We start from the raw sequence: 20,946 nt of genomic DNA, 5'->3' as shown, positions 1-20,946 counted from the left end.
AAGCAACCTTCTCCGCCAAGCCAACCGCCGGGGCCCCGTAGGGCCGCGTCAGGGTACGGTCCAAAGAACCTCCACCTCCTCCTCCTCCTCCCCCCCCCTCCCCTCCCCAGGGGTCCCAGCCCAGTACATCTCTTCCTAAGGGATCCCTCACCGCCTGGCCCCGTACCCGGAGGACCCATCCTCGTCCCCGCCCCCGTCCCTCCCCTCCCCACATCCTCCCGACCCTCCCTCAGGGGTTTAGGAGACTCGTACCCTCCCCGTCCCTTAACCATCTCCCCCGCGTTGGGTAGGGAGGTCCGATCCCCCTCCCCGGCCCTGCCAGCGTTACGCAATTCACCCCGCCCGCCCCCGCTGGCGCCCGTCACAGTGCCCCCCCCCAGCCCCGAGGCCGCGCCGCCAGCCCGGTACCGCGGCGTCCGGAACAAAGCGCGCAGTGCCGCCGGGCCGGGGGCGGCAGCCATGTTGGCGGGGGCGGTGAACAAAGGCGAACGGCCGCAGGCCCCCCGCCTGCAGCCCGGCCGGCAGGGGGCGCTGTGCAGGCACCGCCCGCCGCACGGACAATGCGCCGGGGCCCGCTGCTCCCCGGGCGCTGCCGCTCCACAGCGAGCCCGCCGCACCCCCTTGTGGCGCCCGCTCTCCCGCGGCACAATGGCCTCACCTGCCGGACACCGAAGCCGCTGTCCTCAACCCGCGGGTCCCACCGTCCTGCACCGAGCTCCCGCCCCGGCTCGACCGAGCCAGACGGCGCCGCCCCGCCCCCGCTCCTCGGCCGCCGCCGCCGCCGCCGCCGCCGCCGCCGCCGCCTCCCGCCCCCGGCCTCACCGCGCACGCGCACTGCACCCGCCGACTACGCGAGCCGCGCCGCCAGGCCTCAGCCCCGACCGGCCGTTTTGCGCAAGCGCCAAGGGAGATGGGCGGGGCCTGGGGCTGCTCACCTGGCGGCTGGGTAGGCGGGGCGCGAGTGAGCTCCGCTGTTCCAGGCAGTAGGGCGGGGCCTGGCGAGCCAGAGAACGATCCCTGACACGCGGCGGAGCGGGACAGTAGCTACTCACCTGGCGGCAGGGCGGCGGGGCGGGGCCTGGAGTGAAGGGACTGTACACAGCGGGCCGTGGGCGGGGCGGTGGGGCGGGGCCTAGAGCCACTATCACTTGGCGCGGTAAGTGGGCGGGGCTGCTGGGCCCCAGGTGCGTGTCGGGAAGGGGAGGTGTTCGGGGCTCTGCGAGACAAGGTGCGAGCTACTGACGCCGGAAGTAAGGTCGCTAGGGTTTCGTTTACGCGTAGTGGGAGGCCTTTAATTCATTGATTAGCTTTCCTAGTCCTTGGGGGAGCAAGTCGACCTCCGGCGCGCACGTTGCCTTTCGGACGAGGCTGGACTTGGCCCAAGGGCGTCCGCGGGCTATCGCTGCCCCGACGCGAGCCTCGTCTGCTTGCCTACTCTACCTGGAAAGTAGGGAGAGGGAAATCCTTTGCAAGACCCGACCTCCCCCCATCCCGTGCCCTGCCCTCAACCGTAAACGGGAATACCCTCTCTTGAAGTCAAAAGCTGGCCATGCCCATGGCCACCCGTGAACTTGTTTGACTTTATTTCACTTAAGACGCCCTTTAAGTATTCGGATTAGGTATTTGCGGGGGGAGCGGGAAAGGAACAGTTTTGACACCTATGGAGTTGGAGGACCTGGTGGCTGAATCCCAGGTCTGAAACCTAACCGTGCCGTGCTCACGCCCCTTCCTCCAACTGCCCCCGCATTCCAGGGTCTGCCCCTTCCCTCTCCACCTCACCGCCTCCTCTATTCTAGTTCGGTGCTCTCTCCTTCACCCACCCCAACCCCCACCAGCCAGTGTCCGCCAGCCGGCCGGTTTGGGGCAGACGTGGTTCAGTTCGAAAGCCCCAGACAACTGCCTCCTAACAAACTGCCTCCACCAGTGCTATCAGGTTAAATGACAGGACTTATTGGATATTACTGGAAAGCACTGTGTGTACGCTGACCTGCAGTACACTTGTTCGTTAGCAATGCTCTTGGGATTTCACTGGCTCCTTTTCTTCCAAATAAGATTGGTACTATCTGCTCTAGCAATTAAAGTGCTTATCTCAGGTGACGCCTTGGCAGGTATAGGAAGTGCACAGGCCAACTAGAGGACCAATTTAGATAACACACGTATAAAAGTGAATCTTGTACCTAACAGGAAGCTTTGGAAAACTGTTACTTTCGTTTGTGTGTTTAATGTTGATGGCCCAGGCAGTAGTGGAGCGTTTCAGAAAGAAGGAGGAATGATGCCACCCAGTCAGATGGTTGGAATGCTTCAGTAGCTCCCTGCTTTTTCCACTTCTCCACTATTGACCTTTGGGGTCAGGTAATTCTTTTTCAAGGGGGCTGTTTCATGTACCACTAGATGCCAATAGTACAACTACTCCCCCAACAGTATTATAATACGGTGCAGCCAAGAGAGGGGCCCCAAATAGGGATTTGGAATGGGGTCCAGAACTCAAGGTGTCCAGGAAATGTTAAAAAGATATACAGGATGACCTCCCCACTCCCCCCCACAGGTGTGTATTGGGGGAAGGGACACATGGACCAGGAACAAGCAGAGCTATCTTGTAAAGCAACAGCTTTGCAGCTAACCTCTAGCATGGTCATTTAACATATCTATAACTCTTAACTGGTTTCATATTTATGTTAAATAGCTGTGGCCATGCTCTGAGCCAGGGGAATGGAAATGACTTCCACCCAAGATGTAACTGGGGGGAAGCTCCCCTTGGTTACAGCACCTGCATGAGAGTTTGGAGAACATTTGCTCCATGGTATGGGGCCTGCCCAGATTTATGACGGCAGCCCAGTCAAGCTGGAAGAATACCTGAATGCTGGCAGGTGTAACTGATTGTCGGAAGAGTCGGAAATGGGGGTGCAGAGGAAGATTGGCACAGATATTTAAACCCAGACTCGGCAGCCATGCGAGGAGAGAACCACGTGGCTTTGGCAGAGTGGGGACCCCCGCAGCTTTGGCGAGAGTGAGGACCACATGGCTTTGGGGTGCTCCCTTTTGCCACGTGGCTTAGAAAGCAGGAGAGACTTTGCCTGGAAGAAAAGGGGTGAAAGGACTCTTGCTGGTGGGTGGTGAGAGGGTGCCACATGGTTTTGAATTAACTGGAGATCCTGGCAACAACATAGCTGATGGTGCCAGGAGCCCAAATCACGGACTTCTACTTTTCCTGAAATACGTGGTACACCAGGTCAGGGCAGAGGGAGAAGGAAGGACTGTGTTCGTCTGTGGGTATCCTAAAGGACTTGAATATTTTAATGAAGACATTAAATCACTAAGTTTGTATAGCTTTAAATAAATATTTCCTTTTCACAAATCTCTAGCATTGAGAGACATCTTTCCTCTGGTGGTGGGCATAGCGAACCTAGTGAGGGGTCCTTTCAGTAATAGCATATGGTACACCCCCCTTGGGTCTGTTCTGTAACAGTATCACAACCAAAAATGTCTCCAAGACAAAGCCAAATGTGTCCCCAACTCCAGCACCCCTCGTTTATATGTTGCCTCTAGTGTTACTGAACAGCAAGTGGGGTCCTGCTGTCTGCTGCCACCCTGTAGGCAAAATTCCAGAGGCAAAGGTTTGGTGATAAAGACAAGGAGTCTGTATTCATAACCACTCAACTTTGGAATAACAGTTTTCCATGTGCAATAGCCACTTAGGCCTATCAATTAAGGCTAAACTCTTTAACTCTTTAGTTATAGCTTTCATCACTTAAACCTATTAAGGCTAAACTCACACCAAAGTTTTATCATTCCTCTTGTTAGTTTTTCATTATCTTATTTCTATAGGTTTAGTTTACAAACTAAAACAGCATAAAATACAAAAGCTAAACAATTTTGAAAGAATGACAGGTTTCTGCCTCTGAGCTGGTCCCTTCTGGAACATCCAAAGGATAATAACCTTGCCACCCTCTGCCTGGCCAGCTCAGTCATAGGCTGCGGCTGGAGTTCCTTCCCAATCAAAATATTGTCCTTTGGGAAATGCAGGCAGCTGCAACAGGCTCATCCAGGCATCGTTGAGGTAGAAAGAGCCAGAGAGCCCTCTTTTTATTTCAAATCTGGTGCACAATTTCATGTGCTCTGGAGGCATTCAGCTTCTCAGCCAATCCGGTTCTACACTGTTTACCATTGCCTCGGCCAACCTCCTCCTACCACCCCTTCCTACTCCTCCTGAATGATCTGATCAGATCTCTCTATCACTAGACTGATCAGTGGTGCTATCAAGGACAGGAAACCCAGCTAGCCCTAAGTTTGAAAGGGCCACACATTTTCCAGGAGGCAACTACCAGCCCTGCTAGAAGTATCTCAACTGACCTCTGAAGCCTTGCTAATTAGCATGCTGAAAGTAAAAAATGGTTTTTTATATCATTCATGTATATCTGCCCAAAAATGTTTAAAATGAATCTAGTCACAGGGGGAAAAAATCAGACAAATCCAGATTGAGGGACATTGATGAGGACCCTGGCTTGGGTCCACAACATTGTGGATGTGGGAGAGACATTCACACGGACTACCCAGTTCTGTGGAGGAAAAGGGACAGCATGGCTTCTCTCTCAAGAGGAGCAAAAGCCATGGCTTTATAATGTCAAGCCATCATGACATTATATGATGGTCCTCATTTACTATGCACAAGTTCACGTTAGGTGGTTACCTTTTACAGAAAACAAAGGAGCCCATGCTGCTAATCACATCACAGAAGAAGAATATTTGCAAATGAAAAGAGAAAAGTAGTTGAACCGGTTACATTCCACACTGGGGAGTTTTAGCATGGATTTTAGGAAGTTACAGTAAGCACTTGCTGTCTCAATTCAGGGTGAGGAAGTTTTAGCAAAGTGGCCTAGGTACATTGCAGGCCTGATTCCCCACGGGAGAATCTATCCCTAAGCATGGGTCCTGTGCATCTCCGAGTGAAAGCTGGGCCCACACAAGCAGAATGGTCTCCTACAGGAAATTCTGCAAAACAGTTCTACGAGACTTTTCAAAGAGTCAGTATCAAGAAAAGCAGAAAAGCAATGGAATCCCTCCATAGGAGACCACCAGCAAATCATCCCATAACTTTTGGTCCTACACCAGGTTGAAAGAAAGAAGCTATGAAGGGGGTTTGGAGGATAACTGGAGAACTTTGCATGAGGAATACATATTAGGGAGTATTTGCAACTCATTAAAGGTTTCAGTGTTATGATAGCAATTTATGAGAATGCCTTGTTATTAGAAGTGCGCTGAGTTATTTAGTCAAGAGTTCTCGTGGTTACAGCAATACTTTCAAATGGCTCAGAAACAGGTATAGTTCATATAGACAAAACAAAGACAGCAAAATGTTAACAATTGGATCTAGGTGATGGATATATGTGTTCATTGTGCAATTTTTTACACTTTGACTGAAAAACTTTTTTTCAAAATAACAAAAGTGAGATCCAAGTTATTTTTTTAATTTCTAGGATGCTTAGTGTGGAAGGAAAGGGGCCTCATACAAAACTTGCCAAGCTCAAGGCTGTATTGCAGCCTTACAAACTCAAGAGCCCTTCACTAACCACAAAGGATGGTCTGAAATTAAAACTTACTAACTAAAAGCAGTTTATGGCAGATAGTCATGTCCTAGGCCAGTATTTTGCCCTAACAAAGGTCAATCTCTAATTGAGCCTGTCTATTGTATTTTTGCATCTATGATAACATAGCTTGGAATGTTAGGGTAACTCCGTTTTTCCAAAACCCTTAAACACAACCACCAGAACTGAGACTACACATCCCTTGTCATGTTAATTGTGGATTGTTAACTAACCTTTACCCACCTATGTAAAAGAAGTATCTGTCTATCATTTTACTTTTTATCCAATCCCAGAGGTTCTCCCTTCCACTTCGCTTTCTCCCACCTCCCTAATGTACCATCAGATTTCCTGTAAAACTCCCTCATGTCTTCTCCTTTGATTGTAATGTATAAAATAAGGTGCTAAACTAACATTTTCCGGAGCACTTCCTGGCAATTGCCAGCAATTGTCAACAATTGTCATCAGTTTAGCTCAAATAAACCCACCAAAAATTCTCTACAGGTTTGAATGTCTCTTACATTAACATAAATAAGGCATATGGCATCAGCTTCCCAGCTACCCCTGCTTTCTTCCAACATCCAAACCAAGCATTTCCAGAAACAAATATACAGTTAATTTTTTTACAGTCTCTTGCCCACATTAGGTCAGAAGAGCCTTACCTCTATTTTCCTCCTGCAGGAACTTTATTGCTGTCTAATATAACTTAGCATGTTAAAAGCTGATGTATAGTAGTGTTACAGAACAACAAGGCGGGGCCTAAGGGCGATATACTATTACCAAAAGGAACCCCCCAGGTTCATTATGTCCGCCGCCAGAGGAAATACATCTCTCAATGCCAGAGATACATGAAAAGGAAAGGAAATGTTTATTGAATGCTATACAAACTTAAAGTAGTGACATAATGTCTTCATCAAAATCCCAAAGTCCTTTAAAATACCCACAAACACTCACAGTCCTTCCTTTGCCCCTTTGCCCAGTCTGGGATACCATATCTCAGGAAAAAGAATAGAAGTCTGTGGCTCAGGCAGCCCCCGGTTCTTCTCAGTATCCATCTTGGCTGGTAGGCCTCCCTCAGTTCCCAGCACCATCAGCTGTGTCACCAGGATCTCTGCTAAAGCCAGGTGGTGGTTCCCCCTTCTAAAGCTGCAGGGGTCCCCACTCTGGCAAGGCCTCATGGCTCTCTCTGCACAATGGCTGTGGGAGTCTCCACTCAGCCAGAACTGTGTGGTTCTCCCTCCTCAATGGCTGCAAGGAGGGGGGTCGCCACTCAGCCAAAGCGGAGTGGTGGTTCTCTGCTAAAGCCACATGGTGATTCTCACAGGGCTGCGGGGGTCCTCACTCTGCTAAAGACCGAGTGGTTCTCTCTCCACTGGCTGCCACATCTGGGTTTAAATCCCTGTGCCAATATTCCTCTGCAGCCCCATTTACGACTCCTCCCACAATTGGCCCTACTTTCCAGCACTCCCATATCCTTCCAGCTTTACTAGGCTGCCATTGTGAGTCTGGGCAGGCATGGCCCCATGTCATGGAGCCAATCATCCCCAAGCTCCCACACAGGCGCTGTAACTCGGGGGACCTGCCCCCCAGTTACATCTTGGTGGGGAAGTTACTTCCATTCTCCTGGCTCAGAGCACAGCCACAGCTATTTAACATATCTATGCAACCAGTTAAAGGTTATAGATATGTTAAATGACCACACCAGAGGTTAGCTGCAAGGCTGTTGCTATGCAAAATAGCTCTCAATGGCCCTACTCCATGTGTTCCTTCCCCCAACTCACACCTAAAGGAGAATGGGTGAGGACATCTTAATATTTCCTGGACACCCTGAGTTCTGGGCCCCATTCTGTTACAGGGTGCAGCCAAGAGGGGGGACCCCAAATGGGCATTTGAAATGGGGTCCAGAACTTAAGGTGTCCAGGAGATTTTAAGATGTCTCCATCCCCCAACCCAGGGTGTGGGTTGGGGGAACGGACAAATGGAGCAGGGCAATTGAGAGCTGTTTTGCATAGCAACAGCCTTGCAGCTACCCTCTGGTGTGGTCATTTAACACATCTATAGCCTTTGGCTTGTTGTATTGATATGTTAAATAGCTGTGATCATCTCTGAGCCAGGGGAATGGAAGTAACTTCCCCACCAAGATGTGACCGGGGGCAGATCCCCCAAGCTACAGTGCCTGCGTGGGAGCTCGGAGAAGATTGGCTCCAGGACATGGGGCCACACCTGCCCAGACTCATGATGGCAGCCCAGTAAAGCTGGAAGGATATGAATTCTGGCAAGTGAAGCCAAGTGTGGGAGGAGTCAGAAATGAGGCTGCAGAGGAAGATTGGCCGCGGGGATTTAAAACCCAGACTTGGCAGCCATTGGAGAGAGAGAACCGTGGTGCTTTAGGAAGGAGAACCATGCTGCCTTGAGAAGGAGAGCCATGCGCAGCCCTGAGGAGGAGAGAACCATGCGGCTTTAGCAGAATGAGGAGGACCTCAGCCATTGGGGGAGAACCATACTGCTTTAGGAGGAAGAGCCATGCGCATCCCAGAGAGAGAGAACCATGCGGCTTTGGCAGAGTGGGGACTCTCCCCTTCCCGCAGCCCTGAGAGGGAGAACCACGAGGCCTGGACAGAGTGGGGACCCCCACAGCTTTAGAAGGGGAACCACCACCTGGTTTTAGCAGAGATCCCGGCAACTCAGCCGAGGGTGCCGGGAACCCAGGGAGGTCTCCCAGTCAAGATGGAGGACTAACGAAGAACCAGAGGACTGTCTGAGCCATGGACTTCGTTTTCCTTTCCTGAGATACGGTACTCTGGACTGGGCAAAGGGGGAAGGAAGGAAGGACTGTGACTGTGTTTGTGGGTGTTTTAAGGGACTTTAGGATTTTTGATGAAGACATTAGGTCACTACTTGAAGTCTGTATAGCATTAAATAAACATTTCCTTTCCTTTTCACAAATCTCTGGCATTGAGAGATGTCTTTCCTAGGGCGGCGGACATAACGGACCCGGGGCCTTCTTTCAATAATAGTATATTGTCTCAGGCCCCCCCTTGTTGTGTTCTGTAACAATTCCAAATCCCTATTTGGGGTCCCCCCTCTTGGCTGCACCCTGTTACAGTAGGGCCTATGTCTCTTATTGCTGAGTCCTGGGTTTCTATTTGTTGATAAAGGAATTTCTATCCCAGAGATGGATACATTTCTTAACCTAAAAATAAAAGGCCAAAATGGGAGGCAACAAGAATTTACCTGAGATCCAAAAGAACAGCTATTGGGGAAGCTAATAGTGTTCCAATTAGGAGGCAAAAGAAAAGGGGTATTAGAGAAAGGGAAAGAGAGCAATATCAATAGAAGGAAGGAATTTCTATTAAATGCAGATAAACTAGCACAGGGATGCTAATTCTAAAGAATGTTTTAAATTTTTGGTCTGGTAGCCCTCAGTCCAGTAGTTATAATAACTGCTTTCTTATTATCTTTGAAAACAGTCATTTGGGATACTTTGTTGCTTTAGGCCCAGTCCAAAGGTTATTTTACCCTGTTTTAACATTCCAAAGACGTGAGGCACAAGAATAAAAAGCAGTTTTGAAATTTTTGATTTAGGAAGTAGCTAATAAGGTTGGTACTCAATATGCATAAAAAGCTGTTATTCTGGGAACTGAAGGTATAATTCACCTTGACTCCAGGAAACCATAAATTGTTCCACCTTTGTGCCCTAAGAGGACTGCAAGCAATCAAGGTGCTATCTGAGCCATTGTATTCCAGGGTGAGATGTCCACTGCTCAGACCATAGGTAAAGGCCACTGCCCAGGGCACAGATAAGGACCGTGGCCCAGGACACAGATAAAAGAATGCTGCAGCTTTTATCTGACTAACTTTTTCCCTGAATTGCAAGCCCCGTACCTATATTTTCCTTCTCCTTATAAAAAGGGTCAGCTTAAAATGGAATTTGAGATGGTCTGTTAGGATACATAATCTGAAGTCTTCTCAGATCTCCGTCCATCTGAATAAAGTGCCTATCCCTGTATCTGCTTATTGTGTCTGATAGATGACAGGCAGCATTATTTCTTCAAATAGGTTCTCTATCCCTTACTCTCTTCTCCTTCTGATATCCCCATGATCCAGTTGGTGTTACACTTCATGTTGTCCCAAATTTCCCTTAAACTCTCCTCATTTTTTAAAATGCTGTTTCCTTTTTGCTGCTCTGCTTTGGTATTTGTTTTCCTATGCTGCCTTCCAAATCGTTAATATAATCCTCTATTTCATGTAACCTACTCTTTATTCCTTCCAGTGTATTATTTATTTCAGATATTGCATTCTTTACTTCTCTCTGGTTCTTTTTCATTGTTTCTTTGTCTTTTTTCATGCTGTTGATCATCCTTATAATGATTACTTTGAACTGTATATCTGATAAATGGCTTGTCTCAGTTTAATTTAGGTTTCTTCTGGAGAATTCTCTTGTTCTTTCATTTGTGGCCCATTTCTTTGTCGTCTCAATTTGGCTGACTTTTTGTGTTTGCTTCATTGTATTAGGTGATCTGTAAAGACCTGGTTGTAGGTCTGTGTCAGACAATGCCTGTGACTGGCAGCGGTTGATTGTTTGGAATATCAGTGACCCACAGCTTGTGGTTCCCTCTGCTCAGCCTGGGTGTGTGTAGAAGGAACAAAGATGTGCACCAGGACTGCTTTTATCAATAGTGGGCCTGAGGACAATCAGCTAGTTTCTCAAAGCTCTCAGAGTTCCACCGTAGCCTGCTGACTTTCTGTTAGGCTTAATCACTGAAAGTGCCCCCAGATGTACTCCCAGGAGCCTGGCCTAAGCTCCACAGCGTGGGGAAAGTGGGATACCTACAGATGGGGCTATTACATCCCCCCAGGCTGACATTGCATGGGGGGAGTGATCTGGGTGAGAAAGATGGCTTCTGCAGTTTGGGGAATGACTGAGCACAGGGATCCTGGTGGCCAACCCTCAGCTTTCACCCTAGAGCCAGCAACCTCAGACTCTCTTCATGTGGCTGCAAATAAAATTTTGTGTGTTGGCCCTTCAAGAGGCTCCTTGTGTCTCTAACTGTCTCTCTCTAATGGACAGAAACCCTGCTGCTTTTCACAGCTGGATGTTTTTTGGGTTCCTTTACTGGTTCTGTTGCTCTAGGCAGGGGATCCCAAGTTGGGCTTTAGACTTTAGACCCTGCACTTCTCAGGGGGAATCCCCTAGCTGCTGAAATATTTCCCAGAACTTTAGTCAGCCCTCTCATGTGTCCACACTTCTTACCCATCTCATTGTGGTGATGTGGTTTATTTCATATGTGTTTGGTTATAAGGCCTTCTCTCCAGTTAGTGTTCAATTGGTTATTCAGAATAATTTTTGTTTAATTTTTTAAAAGATTTTTATTTTATTTATTTTTAGACAGAGGGGAAGAGAGAGAGGGAGAGAAACATCAATGTGTGGCTGCTTCTCACGCCCCGCCCCCAACCCCCTGGGGCCTGACCGGCAACCCTAGAATGTGCCCTGCCTAGGAATCAAACCAGCAACCCTTTGGTTCACAGGCCAGTGCTCAATCCACTGAGCCACACCAGCCAGGGCTACAGTGGGAATCATGAAATATAGGAGACCAATTAGAAGGTTACTGTAATAACTTTTGAAGACAGGATTTGAACTGCATGGAGTGTTTATAAAAATGGTAATATAATGAATTTCAAACAGCAAGCAAATTGACACTTGTTAATAGTTGAGACTTATTATCCTTTAGGGGAGGGATATAGTAGTAGCATTGTGGTGAGGCTGAGAAAAAGGAAGCCCCACTTACTAAAAGAAACATCCTGGAGAGTTCTAGCCAAGATGGAGGCATAGGTATAAATGCTTTACTTCCTCAAACAACCAAAAGAAGGATAACAACCAATTTAAAAACAGTAAACAACCAGAAGTGCCAGAAAGTCAAACTGCATGGAAGTCCGACAACCAAGGAGTTAAAGAAACATTCATCCAGACAAGTAGGAGGGGTCGAGATGGAGACTGAGAGGACCCTGGCAGCAAGGTGGCAAACTGTGCAGGCAAGGCTGGAGTGGCTGAATGGGAAACTAAAGGGCCAAAACCTCTAGCTGTAAAATACTGTGAGTGTTGCAAAGGCAGGAGAAACTCCCAGTCTTGCAGGAAATTTTGTTGAAAAGTGGCGCTAGAGCAGAAAAGCCGGCAGCAATATTCCCTCTCTGACCCTCCCCCACAGACAGCACCACCAGGCAGCAAAGAGTTGCCCATCCCCCCACAAATACCTAAGGCTCCGCCCTGTACAACATAACATGTGCACCAAGACAAAGAAATATGGCCAAAATGAATGAACAGATCAAAACTCTAGAAAAAAAGCTAAGCAATGAGGAGATGGACAACATATCGGATGCAGAGTTCAAAACTCTGTAATCGGTAATTAGGATGCTCATAGAATTGATTGTGCTCAGTCACAAAATGAAGACTATGCAAAGTGAAATAAAAAAATATTCAGGGAACCAATAGTGAAGGGAAGGAAACCAAGACTCAAATCAATAATTTTGAACAAAACAAATAAATAAATACCCAATCAGAACAGAATGAAGAAACAAGAATTTTAAAAAATGAGGAGAGGCTTGGGAACCTCCAGGACAACTATAAATGTTCCAATATCTGAATCATAGGGGTGCCAGAAGGAGAAGAGGAAGAGCAAGAAATTGAAAACTTATTTGAGCAAATAATGAAGGACAACTTCCCCAATCTGATGAAGGAAATAGACTTATAGGAAGTCCAGAAAGCTCAGAGAGTTCCAAAGAAGTTGGACCCAAGGAAGCACACACTAAGGCACATCATAATTACATTATCCAAGATTAAAGATGAGGAGACAATCTTACAAGCAGCAAGAGGAAAGGAGAGAGTTACCTCCAAAGGAGTTCCCTTGAGACCATCAGCTGATTTCTCAAAAGAAACCTTGCAGGCAAGAAGGGGCTGGAAAATATTCAAAATCATGAAAGGCAAGGACCTACATCCAGGATTACTCTATCCAGCAAAGCTATCATTTAGAATGGGAGGGCAGAAAAAGTGCTTCCCAGATAAGGTCAAGTTAAAGGAGCTCATCATCACCAAGCCCTTATTGTATGAAATGTTAAAGGGACTTATCTAAGAAAAAGAAGATAAAAAACTATGAGCAATAAGATGACAACAAACTCACAACTATCAACAATTAAAGCTGTAAAGCAAAAACAAAAGCTAAACAAACAAGTAGAACAGTAATAGAATCACAGAAATGGAGATTACATGGAAGGTTATCAGTGGGGAGGGGGAGGAGGAAAATGGGAGGGAAGATACAGGGAATGAGAAGCATAATTGGTAGGCATAAAATAGGCATGGGGGAGGTTAAGAATAATATAGGAAATAGAGAAGCCAAAGAATTTATATGTATGACTCATGGACATGAACTAAAGGGGGTGGGGGATGTTGCAGGGTGGCGGATGCTGGGCAGAGGGGGAATAAAGGAGAGAGAAAAATTGGGAGGACTGTAATAGTATAATCAATAAAATATACTTAAAAACGGAAAACAAAAGAAACATCCTGAAGGATTTTGATTCAATGATATTATACAGTTATGTTGATTTCTCTCAACAGATTAGTTTTGGCCTGTTTTGACCTTTATATTAATAGAATCAAACTGTGGCATGCCTATATATTACATTCCTTCAATATTGTTTATTTATCCCTTGGTTACTATCTGCAAACTGAACACAGCTCCTCTAGATTATATTCCTAGAAGTAGGATTGCTGAATAAAGAGCATGAGTAATTGTGTTAATACATACCACACACATACAATGATATCTAAATTTTATGGATTTAATTTAATTTATTGGGGTGACATTCATTAATAAAAATTATATAGGCATCAGGTGTACAATTCTTTAAAAACATCATCTGTATATTGTATTGTGTGTTCACCACCCCAAGTCAAGTCTTCTTCTATCATTTCTTCCCCCTTTACCCTCTTCTACTGCCCCTGCTTTTTTTCTGGTAATCACCATACTGTTGTCTGTCTGAAATTTTTTGTTACTCCCTTCACCTTTTTTACCTGCCTCCCCAATTTCATCTCCTCTGACAGCAGTCAGTTTATTCTCTGAGTCTGTTTCTGTTTTGTTTGTTATTTCATTTTGTTCATTAGAACTCCATATGACTGAAGTAATATGTTTTTTGTGTTTCTATGACTGTTTTATTTTCACTTAGCATAATACTCTTCAGGTCCATCCATGCTGTCACAAAATGTAAGATTATATATATTTTTTAAATCCAGTTAGTATTCCCTTTTGTAAATGTACCACAGCTTTTTAATCCACTCATTTACTGATGGGCACTTGGGTTGTTTCCAAATCTTAGCTATTGTAAATAACACTGCAGTGAACATAGGGGTGCATATATTCATTTGAATTAGTGTTTTGGGTTTCTTGGTATATATTCCCGGAAGTATAATTGCTGGATCATATGGTACTGACACTTTAGATCTTTTCCAATTTAGTAGGTGACAAAACCATATCTCATGATTGTTTTTATGATAATTTTCATTTGAATTTCTCTCATTATAATAGAGGTTCGTTTCTTTTAATATATATAAAAGTTGCTTCATTTTAAGCAATCCAGTGAAAACTATCAAAGTTATAAGTGAGTTCAGCAAGGTTGTAGGAAATATCAATAAACAAAAATCAATTGTAGCTTTTAAAAATTATTTTATTGTTCAATAACAGTTGTTGCATTTTCCCCCCACCAATGCCCCCAACCCCAGCCAAACCCACCTCCCTCCCTTGCTTCTACCCGCCCCCTTGGTTTTGTCCATGTGTCCTTTATAGTTGTTCCTGAAAACCCTTCCCCTCTTTATCCTCTACCACCCCAGTCTGTAACTGTCACATTATTCTCAATTTCAATGTCTCTGGTTATATTTTGCTTGCTTTTTTCCTTTGCTGATCAGTTAAAGGTGAGATCATATGGCATTTGTCTTTCACCACCTGGCTCCCTTCACTTAGGATAACACTCTCCAGTTCCATTCATGCTGTTGCAAAGAGTAGGAGCTCCTTCTTTCCCTCTGTTGCATACTATTCCATCGTGTAAATGTACCATGGTGTTTTCATCTACTCATTTACTGATGGGCACTTAGGTTGCTTCCAGCACTGACTATTGTAAATTGTGCTGGTATAAACATTGGGATGTATAGGTTCATTTTGATTGGTGTTTCGGGGTTCTTAGGATATAATCCCAGCAATGGAATTTCTGGGGCAAAAGGCAGTTCCATTTTTCATTTTCTGAGGTAATTCTATACTGTTTTTCACAGTGGCTGCACCAGTCTTCATTCCCACCAGCAGTTCACTATGGTTTTCTTTTCTCCAACTCTTTTCTTTCTCTACAACTCTTGTTTGTTGATTTGTTTATGATGGCCATTCTGACTGATGTGAAGTGGTATCTCATTGTGGTTTTAATTTGCATCTCTCTGATGGCTAGTGATGCTGAGCAACTTTTCATATGTCTTTGTACCCTCTGTATGTCCTCCTTGAAGAAGTGTCTGATGAAGTCTTTTGCTGACTTTTAATTGGGTTTTTTTTTTGTCTTCCTGGAGTGGAGTCGTGTGAGTTCTTCATATATTTTGGAGATCAAACCCTCATCTGAGGTATCATTGGCAAATATGTTTTCCCATATAGTTGGTTCTCTTTTCATTTTAATGCTGTTTTCTTTAGCCATGCAGAAGCTTTTTAATTTGATGACATCCCATTTGTTTATTCTTTCCTTTATGTCCCTTGCTTTAGGGGACATATCAGTGAAGATATTGCTGTGTGGAATGTCTGAGATTTTCCCACTGAAGTTTTTCTCTAGGACTTTTATTGTGTCACAACTTATATTTAAGTATTTTATCCACCTTGAATTTATTTTTGTGCATGGTGTAAGTTGGTGATCGAGTTTCATTTTTTTTGCATGTAGCTGTCCAGATCTCCCAACACCATTTGTTGAAGAGGCTATTTTTGCTCCATTTTATGCTTCTGCCCCCTTTGTTGAATATTAATTGACCATAGAGACTTGGGTTTATTTCTGGCTTCTCTAATTTGTTCCATTGGTCTATGTGTCTGTTCTTATGCCATACCAGGCTGCTTTGATTACAGTGGCCTTGTAATACAGTTTGGTATCAGGTATATTGTGATCCCTCCTATTTTCTTCTTTCTCAACATTACTGCAGCTATTTGGGGTCATTTATGGTTCCATATAATTTTTGAAATGTTTGTTCTATATCTGTGAAATATGTCATTGGTACTGTAATAGGAATTGCATTGAATCTATAAATTGCTTTGGATAGTATGGACATTTTGATGATGTTAATTCTTCCAATCCATGAGCATAGTACATGCTTCCAGTTGTGTCTTCCTTAATTTCTTTCTTTAGTGTTGTGTAGTTTTCTGAGTACAGGTCTTTTACCCCTTATTTCTAAGTACTTTACTTTTCTTGTTGTTATATCAAATGGGATTTTTTTCCCGACTTCTGTTTCTGACATGTCATTGTTTCTATACAAAAATGCCTTTGGATTTTCTATGTACACTATCACGTCATCTGGAAACAATGACAATTTTGCTTCCTCCTTTCCAATTTGGATGCCTTTTATTTCTTTTTCTTGTCTGATTGCTGTGGCTAGGACTTCCAATACTATGTTGGATAGGAGGGGTGAAAGTGCACATCCTTGTCTTGTTCCTGATGTTAGTGGGAAAGCTCTAAGTTTTTGCCCATTGGGTATGATGTTGGTTGTAAGTCTAATATATGGCCTTTAATATGTTGAGGACTGCTCCCTCTATTCTCATTTTGCTGAGTGTTTTTATCAAAAACGGGTTCTGTACCTTATCAAATGCTTTTTCCACATCTATGGATATGATCATGTAATTTTTGTCTTTCCTTTTGTTTATGTGATGTATTATGTTTATTAATTTGCAAATATTGTACCATCCTTGCATTCCTGGAATGTTTCCCACTTGACCATGATGTATGATCTTTTTAACTTATTGCTGGGTACAATTTGCCAATATTTTGTCGAGTATTTCAGCATCTATGTTCATCAGTGATATTGGCCTGAAGTTTCCTTTCTTTGTTATGTCTTTTTCTGGTTTGGGGATTAGGGTGATGCTGGTTTCATAAAAAGAGTTTGGGAGTCTTCCATCTTCTTGAGTTTTTTGGAATAATCTCTGGAGGACAGTGGTTAGCTCTTCCTTAAATGCTTCATAAAATATGTGAAACCATCTTGTCCAGAGCTTTTGTGTGTTGGGAGCTTTTTGATTACTGCTTCAATTTCATCAGCTGCTATTGGTCTGTTCAGGCTTTCTGCTTCTTCTTCATTCATTTTTGGATGACTATATTTTTCTAGAAATTTTACCATTTCACCTAGGTGTTCAAATTTCTTGGCATACTTTGTAGTAATTTCTTACAGTCCTGTGTATTTCTGTGGTATCAGTTGTAATCTCTCCTCTTTCACTTCTGATTGTGTTTATTTGGGTCCTGTCTCTTTTTTTCTTGATGAGCCTGCTTAAAGGCTTGTCGATTTAGTTTATCTTCTCAAAGAACCAGCTCCTGGATACATTGATCTTTAGAATTGTGCTTTTAGTCTCTATGTCATTTAATTCTGCTCTGATCTTGGTTATTTCCTTGCTTCGACTTGCTCTGGCCTGTCTTTCTTGTTGTTCGTGAAGTTCTTGTAGGTGTGGGGTTAGGTTGTTTATCTGAAATGTTTCTATCTTTTTAGGTAGGCCTATATCACTGTGAACTTCCCTCTCAAGACTGCCTTCACTGTGTCCCATAAGTTTTGGATTGTTATTAGTTCATTTTCATTTGTTCCTAGAAACTTTTCGATTTCTTCCCTAATTTCATTCTTGACCCATTCATTTTATAGTAGCATGCTAGTCAGTCTCCATGAATTTCATGTTTTGGGGTTTTTTTTTTCTTGAGGTTTGTTTCTAGTTTCAGTCCCTTGTTGTCAGAGAAGATGCTTGATATGATTTCAATTTCCTTGAATTTGTTGAGGCTTGCTTTGTGTCCTATCATGTGGTCTGTCTTTGAAAATGTTCCATGTGCATTGGAAAAGAATGTGTATTTTGTGTCTTTGGGATGAAAGGCTCTATATGTATCAGTTAAGTCCATTTGATTTAGGGCATTGTATGATGTCACAATAACTTTGTTGATATTTTGTTTGGAAAATCTATCCATTTTTGACAGTGGGGTGTTAAAATTCCCTAGTATAATTGTGGTGCTGTCAATATCTTTTTTGAAGACTTCCAAGATTTTCTTTATGTGTTTGGGTGTTCCTATGTTGAGTGCATACATTTTTACAGTATTTATGTCTTCTTGATGGATTCTTCCCTTGAGTATTATGAAGTGACCTTCTGGGTCTCTTTTTCTGGCTCTTTTCTTGAAGTCTATTTTGTCTGATATTAGTATTGCTATCCTGGCTTTTTTCCCCTGTTCATTTGCTCAGAAAGTTTGTTTCCAGCTCTTCACTTTCAGTCTGTGTATGTCTTTGGTCCTGAAGTGGGTCTCTTGTAGGCAGCATATGTGTGGGTCATGCTTTCTTATCCATTCAACTATTCTATGTCTTTTGATTGGAGCACTTAATCCATTTACATTTAAGGTTACTATTAATAAGTACTTATTCATTGCCATTTTTTTCATACCTGTGTTCCTCTCTCTCACAGTTTTTCTTCCTGTTCTTAAAGCAGACCCTTTAGCATCTCCTGCAGACCTGTTTTGGAGGGGGTATATCCTTTGAGGCTTCTTTTGTCTGGGAAGCTCCTTAGGTGGACTTCATTTTAACTGAGAGCCTTGCTGGATGGAGTAGTCTCAGTTGCAGACCCTTGGTTTCATTACTTGTAATATTTCTTGCCATTCCCTTCTGGCTTGGAGCATTTCCATTGAGAAGTCAGCTGCTAGTCTTATTGGAACTCCCTTGTATGTTACTTCCTGTTTCTCCCTTGCTGCCTTTAAGATTCTCTCTTTGTCTTGGAATTTTGCTGTTTTGATAATCATATGTCTTGAAGTGGGCCTCTTTGGGTTCCTCTTGATTGGGACTCTCTGTGTTTCTTGGATTTGTGTGACTTTTTCACTCATCATATTTGGGAAGTTCTCCATCATTACATTGTCAAACAGGTTTCCTATCCCTTGCTGTTCTTCTTCTCTTTCTGGCATCCCTATTATATGGATATTATCATGTTCCATGTTGTCCTGCAGTTCCCTTAACACCTCTTTGTTCTTTCTGAATCTGCTTTCCATTTCTTGCTCTTTTTGTGTGTGTTTATCTACCTTGTTTTCCAGATTGCTGATTTGATCCTCTGCTTCATTCACCTGCTTTTGATTCCTTCTACTGTGTTCTTCAGTTCAGAAATTGTATTCTTCATTTCCTCTTGGCCCTTGTTGATAGTTTCTATTTCCTTTTTCATGCTGATATAGTTTGCAGTGAGTTCATTGTAGTTTCCCCGTTGTTTTTGGGAATTCTCTGTGAGCTAATTGAGCTTCTTGATAACCATTGCTTTTAACTCAATATCTGATAGTTGACTTGCTTCCATTTCATTTATTATTGTTTCTGAAGTTTCCTCCTTTCCTTTCATTTGGGGATGCTTTCTTTGTCTTCCCATTGTTTGTTATACTCTTCTTGTTAGCCTCTGCTTCTTAAATTGATCTGTTCTAACTCCCTAGGTTCATGGTGTGAACTTCTATGGTAGGAGACCTGTGAGATTCAGTGGTGCAGCCTCCTTGATCTCCTTAGCTCAGTGTTTTTCGGCTGTCGTTTATGTTGGGTCTCTGTATGTTTGGGGTTTTGATTGTTTTTGGTTCTTTCTTTGGTGGGTCCTTCCCTCCAGCTCATTAAATGAGGGACACTCCATCTACCACATCTTGTATTCTGTTTTGCAGGTGTGGAAAGGTTGTGTTGAAGCTGGTTCTCTGCCTGTATGAGGGTTTGAGTCTTCTCTCTCACTATTGTTCAGTTGTTTGTTCTGGGTAATTTCTCCACCATTTAATTGTATTTTCAGATTGGCCCTGCGTGAAGGTTAGTGTGCCTTCCACTCCCTCCTTCACCTTCTTCTGTTGTTATCTATTGGTGGTTCTTTTGTTAGTGGGTTTCCTCTCCATCAGGCATACTTGTGTTCACAGCTCCCACCTACTCTTTTTTGTGATCAGTTGGAGGGGGAAGGCAAAATGGTTTAAGACAGCAGGAGTGTATTTTATGGGATTTAAAGTACCAACCCATAGAGAAGAGATAGGAGATCGTTTTGATATGTATAGTGTTAAGCATGATATTTTACCCAACTAGCCATTTTTTAGACAGGGTAGAAAAGTGATAAGACTCTTGTTACGGGGTGGGGATAGACTGTGAGTTGGATATAGATACCAGTGAGCTTGTGGAAGGTCAGATTATGAGGTAAAATGAGAGTAAAGGGTAGCAAATAGGTGTAGTATGAGAGAGAATAGAGTTAACCACAGCAGTAATAAAGTTCTGGAAACAGTGAAATGAGCTAAGATCTGGGAAGGGTGCTGTGTAGTATTTACAATCGTATGGAACAGCAGTTATTTACAATAGTAATGGAGCAACAGTTATATGACAGAATCTATATGATCTGAATAACAAGGATAGGAAGTACAGGACCTAGACTAGTGTGCTATTGAAACACAAGTGAAGTGAAAGACAGAAAATTAAAAATACAGTATGAAAGAGAGAACAAGGGAGACCAGTCAAACAATACAATTTAACAAACCAAGTGAAGAAGACTAAATAGAAAGAACAAATAAAAAAATACTAATAAAATAAAAGATGTAAAAATAATGAAAAATAATAATAATGCAAATATACAATAACTTGCAAGTTCTCTGGAGTAGCAAAGTGAAATTGGTCTCACTGTCTCAGTTGTTGGAATGACCCCTCTTTGGGTGTAACTCTAGCCCTTTCACAGCTCCAGGTTTTATTGTCTCACTTGTGGGAATAAAAAGGAAAAGAAAGGAAGGAAGGAAGAAGGAATAAAAAAAGAAATAATGAAAGAAGAAGGAATTAGAAAAAAAGAAAGAAGGAAAGAAAGGAAGAAGCTATTATACAATTTTAAATATAAGAAGCATCCTGCTGGCTTTAAACAAGCCAAGCCAGTTCTGCTGGTCTTTCTGACTGCAGCTGACTGATGGGGGATTGGTGTCACTTTTCTACCTTCCTGTGGTTTTACAGGGATGAGGGCCAGGTCTGAGCTGCACACTTCTCAGTTTCCCAGCCTCCAGCCCAGTTCCTCAGTTCACTGCCAGGCCCCCAGTGCCCCTCTGTACCCAGCCTAGGCTTCAGTCCACCAGTTGTACTGTCCTTGGGGTGAACCAATTAGGGGCAACT

General features: G+C 43.8%; 1 protein-coding gene across 4 annotated transcripts in view; it reads right to left on the bottom strand.

The window, feature by feature from the left end:
• The window catches only part of SPIN1 (spindlin 1), a 77,909-nt gene extending 77,094 nt beyond the window's left edge, over positions 1–815 (bottom strand). For 2 of the 4 annotated variants that reach the window (XM_045833841.1, XM_045833842.1), the window contains exon 1: positions 659–815. The gene's annotated coding sequence lies outside the window, so the exon portion shown is untranslated. Of the gene's footprint in view, positions 1–408; positions 485–658 lie in introns of those variants that run through there. The other 2 variants (XM_045833839.1, XM_045833840.1) reach the window with 2 other exon arrangements.
• Positions 816–20,946: the final 20,131 nt, after the last annotated feature.

The sequence above is a fragment of the Phyllostomus hastatus genome, unplaced genomic scaffold (genome assembly GCF_019186645.2).
Source record: "Phyllostomus hastatus isolate PE091 unplaced genomic scaffold, TTU_PhHast_1.1 phas_contig_195, whole genome shotgun sequence".
Lineage (NCBI taxonomy): Eukaryota > Metazoa > Chordata > Mammalia > Chiroptera > Phyllostomidae > Phyllostomus > Phyllostomus hastatus.
Note: the sequence above shows the minus strand (reverse complement) of the source record. Positions and strands in the feature narration are given on the sequence as shown.